Source organism: Phalangium opilio, unplaced genomic scaffold, assembly GCF_054372755.1.
Source record: "Phalangium opilio isolate 3A_F unplaced genomic scaffold, DU_Popi_V2 ptg001421l_1, whole genome shotgun sequence".
NCBI classification, from domain to species: Eukaryota; Metazoa; Arthropoda; class Arachnida; order Opiliones; family Phalangiidae; genus Phalangium; species Phalangium opilio.
The window spans coordinates 3,759,048-3,766,925 of record NW_028324258.1 but is presented as its reverse complement, the minus strand read 5'-3'; the positions used below and the strand labels follow the sequence as shown (position 1 = coordinate 3,766,925).

The window sequence follows — 7,878 nt, the reverse complement described above, 5'->3', positions numbered from 1 at the left end:
AAAATGCATTCAAAAGTTTACCAATAATATTGCATGTTTTTTTCTTCTAGATACAAAATCCGTCACAACGATTTCTTATTGAAAATTGAATTTTAACAGTTTTTTGAACGAATATCGTTACATTTGCTTGAATTAAAGCAAAAAGGACAAAAATAATGGTTTCAGTGGTTATATTTGAAAATAGTGAAGAATACTCAAAATGTGTTACTTTGGCCGAGAAGCGTCGATTTTGAAAATATCATTAAAAATCGAGGTACATTTTTATTTATTGTTCAATCGAGATGAAATCACTTTAAATGAGTGTTTTATAGGGAATTAAGCTGATTTCGGTCAAAACTTTGTCCAGAAAAAAATGCATTCAAAAGTGTACCGAAAAAATTGCATTTTTTTTCTTCTACATACAAAACCCGTCACAACGATGTCTTATTGAAAATTGAATTTTAACAGTTTTTTGAATGAATATCGTTATATTTGCTTGAATTAAAGCAAAAATTACAAAAATAATGGTTTCAGTGGTTATATTTGAAAATAGTGAAGAAATACTCTAAATGTGTTTCTCTGGCCGAGAAACGTCGATTTAGAAAATATCATTAAAAATCGAGGTACATTTTTATTTATTGTTCAATCGAGATGAAATCACTTTTAATGAGTGTTTTATAGGGAATTAAGCTGAATTCGGTCAAAAATTTGTCCAGAAAAAAATGCATTCAAAAGTTTACCAATAATATTGCATGTTTTTTTCTTCTAGATACAAAATCCGTCACAACGATTTCTTATTGAAAATTGAATTTTAACAGTTTTTTGAACGAATATCGTTACATTTGCTTGAATTAAAGCAAAAAGGACAAAAATAATGGTTTCAGTGGTTATATTTGAAAATAGTGAAGAATACTCAAAATGTGTTACTTTGGCCGAGAAGCGTCGATTTTGAAAATATCATTAAAAATCGAGGTACATTTTTATTTATTGTTCAATCGAGATGAAATCACTTTAAATGAGTGTTTTATAGGGAATTAAGCTGATTTCGGTCAAAACTTTGTCCAGAAAAAAATGCATTCAAAAGTGTACCGAAAAAATTACATGTTTTTTTTCTTCTACATACAAAACCCGTCACAACTATGTCTTATTGAAAATTGAATTTTAACAGTTTTTTGAATGAATATCGTTATATTTGCTTGAATTAAAGCAAAAATTACAAAAATAATGGTTTCAGTGGTTATATTTGAAAATAGTGAAGAAATACTCAAAATGGTGTTGTGACGTCTCAGATGTAACGTAAAATGTCAAAACCTTTCCACAATACGTGACAACCATTTATTTTCTGAGCTTCCGTGGCTCAATGGTTAGCGCGTTCGGCTGTTAACCAATAGGTTGGTGGTTCGAGCCTGCCCGGGAGCGGTGTTGTGGGATCTCAAATGTAACGTAGAAAGCCAAAGGTTTTCCACAATACCTGACGACCATTTAATTTTTGGGCTTCCGTAGTGCAATGGTTAGCGCGTTTGGCTGTTAACCAATAGGTTGGTGGTTTGCGCCCAACCGGGAGCGGTGTTGTGACGTCTCAGATGTAAAGTAAAAGTCAAGGTTTTTCGACAATACCTGACGACCATTTAATTTTTGGGCTTCCGTGGCGCAATGGTTAGCGCGTTCAGTTGCTATTCAAAAGACTGGTGTCTTGAGCCCTCCCGGGAGCGGTTTTGTGACGTCTCAGATGTAACGTAAAATGTCAGAGTTTTTCCACAATACCTGACGAACATTTAAATTTTGGGCTTCCGTGGCGCAATGGTTAGCACGTTCAGCTGTTAATCGAAAGGTTGGTGAATCGAGCCCACCCGGGAGAGGTGTTGTGGGGTCTCAGATGTAGCGTAAAATGTCAAAACCTTTCCACAATACGTGACAACCATTTATTTTCTGAGCTTCCGTGGCTCAATGGTTAGCGCGTTCGGCTGTTAACCAATAGGTTGGTGGTTCGAGCCCACCCGGGAGCAGTGTTGTGGGATCTCAAATGTAACGTAGAAAGCCAAAGTTATTCCACAATACCTGACGATCATTTAATTTTTGGGCTTCCGTGGCGCAATGGTTAGCACGTTCGGCTGTTAACCGAAAGGTTGGTGTTTCGAGCCCACCCTGGAGATGTGTTGTAGGGTCTCAGATGTAACGTAAAAAGTCATAACTTTTCCACAATACCTGACAACCATTTAATTTCTGAGATTCCGTGGCTCAATGGTTAGCGCGTTCGGCTGTTGACCAAAAGGTTGGTGGTTCGAGCCCATCCGGGAGCGGTGTTGTGAAGTCTCAGATGTGACGTAAAAGGTCAAGGTTTTTCCACAATTCCTGACGACCATTTAATATTTGGGCTTCCGTGGCGCAATGGTTAGTGCGTTCAGCTGCTATTTAAAAGACTGGTGGTTTGAGCCCTCCCGGGAGCGGTGTTGTGACGTCTCAGATGTAACGTAAAATGTCAGAGTTTTTCAAAATTACCTGAAGAACATTTAATAATTGGGCTTCCGTGGCGCAATGGTTAGCGCGTTCGGCTGTTAATCGAAAGGTTGGTGGTTCGAGCCCACCCGGGACAGGTGTTGTGTGGTCTTAGATGTAGCGTAAAAAGTCAAAACCTTTCCACAATACGTGACAACCATTTATTTTCTGAGCTTGCGGGGCTCAATGGTTAGCACGTTCGGCAGTTAAACAATAGGTTGGTGGTTCGAGCCCACCCGGGAGCAGTGTTGTGGGATCTCAAATGTAACGTAGAAAGCCAAAGTTATTCCACAATACCTGACGACCATTTAATTTTTGGGCTTCCGTGGCGCAATGGTTAGCGTGTTCGTCTGTTAACCGAAAGGTTGGTGGTTCGAGCCGATCCGGGAGCGGTGTTGTGACGTCTCAGATGTGAAGTAAAAAGTCAAGGTTTTTCCACAATACCTGACGACCATTTAATTTTTGGGCTTCCGTGGCGCAATGGTTAGCGCGTTCAGCTGCTATTCAAAAGACTGGTGGTTTGAGCCCTCCCGGGAGCAGTGTTGTGACGTTTCAGATGTAACGTAAAATGTCAGAGTTTTTCCAGAATACCTGACGAACATTTAATTTTTGGGCTTCCGTGGCGCAATGGTTAGCGCGTTCAGCTGTTAATCGAAAGGTTGGTGGTTCGAGCCCACCCGGGACAGGTGTTGTGTGGTCTTAGATGTAGCGTAAAAAGTCAAAACCTTTCCACAATACGTGACAACCATTTATTTTCTGAGCTTCCGTGGCTCAATGGTTAGCGCGTTCGGCAGTTAAACAATAGGTTGGTGGTTCGAGCCAATCCGGGAGCGGTGTTGTGACGTCTCAGATGTGACGTAAAAGTCAAGGTTTTTCCACAATACCTGACGACCATTTAATTTTTGGGCTTCCATGGCGCAATGGTTAGCGCGTTCAGCTGCTATTCAAAAGACTGGTGGTTTGAGCCCTCCCGGGAGCGGTGTTGTGACGTCTCAGATGTAACGTAAAATGGCAGAGTTTTTCCACAATACCAGACGAACTTTTAATTTTTGGGCTTCCGTGGCGCAATGTTTTTGCGCGTTCAGCTGTGTAGGTGGTTCAAGCCCACCCGGGAGAGGTGTTGTGGGGTCTCAGATGTAGCGTAAAAAGTCAAAACATTTCCAAAATACGTGACAACCATTTAATTTCTGAGCTTCCGTGGCTCAATGGTTAGCGCGTTCGGCTGTTAACCAATAGGTTGGTGGTTCGAGCCTGCCCGGGAGCGGTGTTGTGGGATCTCAAATGTAACGTAGAAAGCCAAAGGTTTTCCACAATACCTGACGACCATTTAATTTTTGGGCTTCCGTAGTGCAATGGTTAGCGCGTTCGGCTGTTAACCGAAAGGTTGGTGGCTCGAGAACACCCTGGAGAGGTGTTGTAGGGTCTCAGATGTAACGTAAAAGTCATAACTTTTCCACAATACCTGACAACCATTTAATTTCTGAGCTTCCGTGGCTCAACGATTAGCGCGTTCGGTTGTTAACCAATAGGTTGGTGGTTCGCGCCCAACCGGGAGCGGTGTTGTGACGTCTCAGATGTAAAGTAAAAGTCAAGGTTTTTCGACAATACCTGACGACCATTTAATTTTTGGGCTTCCGTGGCGCAATGGTTAGCGCGTTCAGCTGCTATTCAAAAGACTGGTGTCTTGAGCCCTCCCGGGAGCGGTTTTGTGACGTCTCAGATGTAACGTAAAATGTCAGAGTTTTTCCACAATACCTGACGAACATTTAAATTTTGGGCTTCCGTGGCGCAATGGTTAGCACGTTCAGCTGTTAATCGAAAGGTTGGTGATTCGAGCCCACCCGGGAGAGGTGTTGTGGGGTCTCAGATGTAGCGTAAAATGTCAAAACCTTTCCACAATACGTGACAACCATTTATTTTCTGAGCTTCCGTGGCTCAATGGTTAGCGCGTTCGGCTGTTAACCAATAGGTTGGTGGTTCGAGCCCACCCGGGAGCAGTGTTGTGGGATCTCAAACGTAACGTAGAAAGCCAAAGTTATTCCACAATACCTGACGATCATTTAATTTTTGGGCTTCCGTGGCGCAATGGTTAGCACTTTCGGCTGTTAACCGAAAGGTTGGTGTTTCGAGCCCACCCTGGAGATGTGTTGTAGGGTCTCAGATGTAACGTAAAAAGTCATAACTTTTCCACAATACCTGACAACCATTTAATTTCTGAGCTTCCGTGGCTCAATGGTTAGCGCGTTCGGCTATTGACCAAAAGGTTGGTGGTTCGAGCCCATCCGGGAGCGGTGTTGTGAAGTCTCAGATGTGACGTAAAAGGTCAAGGTTTTTCCACAATTCCTGACGACCATTTAATATTTGGGCTTCCGTGGCGCAATGGTTAGTGCGTTCAGCTGCTATTTAAAAGACTGGTGGTTTGAGCCCTCCCGGGAGCGGTGTTGTGACGTCTCAGATGTAACGTTAAATGTCAGAGTTTTTCAAAATTACCTGAAGAACATTTAATAATTGGGCTTCCGTGGCGCAATGGTTAGCGCGTTCAGCTGTTAATCGAAAGGTTGGTGGTTCGAGCCCACCCGGGACAGGTGTTGTGTGGTCTTAGATGTAGCGTAAAAAGTCAAAACCTTTCCACAATACGTGACAACCATTTATTTTCTGAGCTTGCGGGGCTCAATGGTTAGCACGTTCGGCAGTTAAACAATAGGTTGGTGGTTCGAGCCCACCCGGGAGCAGTGTTGTGGGATCTCAAATGTAACGTAGAAAGCCAAAGTTATTCCACAATACCTGACGACCATTTAATTTTTGGGCTTCCGTGGCGCAATGGTTAGCGTGTTCGGCTGTTAACCGAAAGGTTGAAGGTTCGAGCCGATCCGGGAGCGGTGTTGTGACGTCTCAGATGTGAAGTAAAAAGTCAAGGTTTTTCCACAATACCTGACGACCATTTAATTTTTGGGCTTCCGTGGCGCAATGGTTAGCGCGTTCAGCTGCTATTCAAAAGACTGGTGGTTTGAGCCCTCCCGGGAGCAGTGTTGTGACGTTTCAGATGTAACGTAAAATGTCAGAGTTTTTTCAGAATACCTGACGAACATTTAATTTTTGGGCTTCCGTGGCGCAATGGTTAGCGCGTTCAGCTGTTAATCGAAAGGTTGGTGGTTCGAGCCCACCCGGGACAGGTGTTGTGTGGTCTTAGATGTAGCGTAAAAAGTCAAAACCTTTCCACAATACGTGACAACCATTTATTTTCTGAGCTTCCGTGGCTCAATGGTTAGCGCGTTCGGCAGTTAAACAATAGGTTGGTGGTTCGAGCCAATCCGGGAGCGGTGTTGTGACGTCTCAGATGTGACGTAAAAAGTCAAGGTTTTTCCACAATACCTGACGACCATTTAATTTTTGGGCTTCCATGGCGCAATGGTTAGCGCGTTCAGCTGCTATTCAAAAGACTGGTGGTTTGAGCCCTCCCGGGAGCGGTGTTGTGACGTCTCAGATGTAACGTAAAATGGCAGAGTTTTTCCACAATACCAGACGAACTTTTAATTTTTGGGCTTCCGTGGCGCAATGTTTTTGCGCGTTCAGCTGTGTAGGTGGTTCAAGCCCACCCGGGAGAGGTGTTGTGGGGTCTCAGATGTAGCGTAAAAAGTCAAAACATTTCCAAAATACGTGACAACCATTAAATTTCTGAGCTTCCGTGGCTCAATGGTTAGCGCGTTCGGCTGTTAACCAATAGGTTGGTGGTTCGAGCCTGCCCGGGAGCGGTGTTGTGGGATCTCAAATGTAACGTAGAAAGCCAAAGGTTTTCCACAATACCTGACGACCATTTAATTTTTGGGCTTCCGTAGTGCAATGGTTAGCGCGTTCGGCTGTTAACCGAAAGGTTGGTGGTTCGAGAACACCCTGGAGAGGTGTTGTAGGGTCTCAGATGTAACGTAAAAGTCATAACTTTTCCACAATACCTGACAACCATTTAATTTCTGAGCTTCCGTGGCTCAACGATTAGCGCGTTCGGTTGTTAACCAATAGGTTGGTGGTTCGCGCCCAACCGGGAGCGGTGTTGTGACGTCTCAGATGTGAAGTAAAAGTCAAGGTTTTTCGACAATACCTGACGACCATTTAATTTTTGGGCTTCCGTGGCGCAATGGTTAGCACGTTCAGCTGTTAATCGAAAGGTTGGTGATTCGAGCCCACCCGGGAGAGGTGTTGTGGGGTCTCAGATGTAGCGTAAAAAGTCATAACTTTACCACAATACCTGACGACTACTTAATTTTTGGGCGTCCGTGGCGCAATGGTTATCGCGTCCGGCTGTTAACCGAAAGGTTGGTGGTTTGAGCCCATCCGTGAGCTGTGTTGTGAGGTCTCAGATGTGACGTAAATAGTCAAAGTTTTTCCACAATACCTGAGGACCATTTAATTTTTGGGCTTCCGTGGCGCAATGGTTAGCGCGTTCAGCTGCTATTCAAAAGACTGGTGGTTTGAGCCCTCCCGGGAACGGTGTTGTGACGTCTCAGATGTAACGTAAAATGTCAGAGTTTTTCCACAATACCTGACGACCATTTAATTTTTGGGCTTCCGTGGCGCAATGGTTAGCGCGTTCGGCTGTTAACCGAAAGGTTGGTGGTTCGAGCCCATCCGTGAGCTGTGTTGTGAGGTCTCAGATGTGACGTAAATAGTCAAAGTTTTTCCACAATACCTGAGGACCATTTAATTTTTGGGCTTCCGTGGCGCAATGGTTAGCGCGTTCAGCTGCTATTCAAAAGACTGGTGGTTTGAGCCCTCCCGGGAACGGTGTTGTGACGTCTCAGATGTAACGTAAAATGGCAGAGTTTTTCCACAATACCAGACGAACTTTTAATTTTTGGGCTTCCGTGGCGCAATGTTTTTGCGCGTTCAGCTGTGTAGGTGGTTCAAGCCCACCCGGGAGAGGTGTTGTGGGGTCTCAGATGTAGCGTAAAAAGTCAAAACATTTCCAAAATACGTGACAACCATTAAATTTCTGAGCTTCCGTGGCTCAATGGTTAGCGCGTTCGGCTGTTAACCAATAGGTTGGTGGTTCGAGCCTGCCCGGGAGCGGTGTTGTGGGATCTCAAATGTAACGTAGAAAGCCAAAGGTTTTCCACAATACCTGACGACCATTTAATTTTTGGGCTTCCGTAGTGCAATGGTTAGCGCGTTCGGCTGTTAACCGAAAGGTTGGTGGTTCGAGAACACCCTGGAGAGGTGTTGTAGGGTCTCAGATGTAACGTAAAAGTCATAACTTTTCCACAATACCTGACAACCATTTAATTTCTGAGCTTCCGTGGCTCAACGATTAGCGCGTTCGGTTGTTAACCAATAGGTTGGTGGTTCGCGCCCAACCGGGAGCGGTGTTGTGACGTCTCAGATGTGAAGTAAAAGTCAAGGTTTTTCGAC

General features: G+C 44.2%; 1 non-coding gene across 1 annotated transcript; it reads left to right on the top strand.

Annotated features, from left to right (window-relative positions):
* Positions 1–4,693: 4,693 nt before the first annotated feature.
* TRNAN-AUU (transfer RNA asparagine (anticodon AUU)) lies at positions 4,694–4,766 on the top strand. Its single transcript has one exon. It is a non-coding gene; the product is annotated as a tRNA-Asn (tRNA).
* The last annotated feature ends 3,112 nt before the right edge of the window (positions 4,767–7,878 follow it).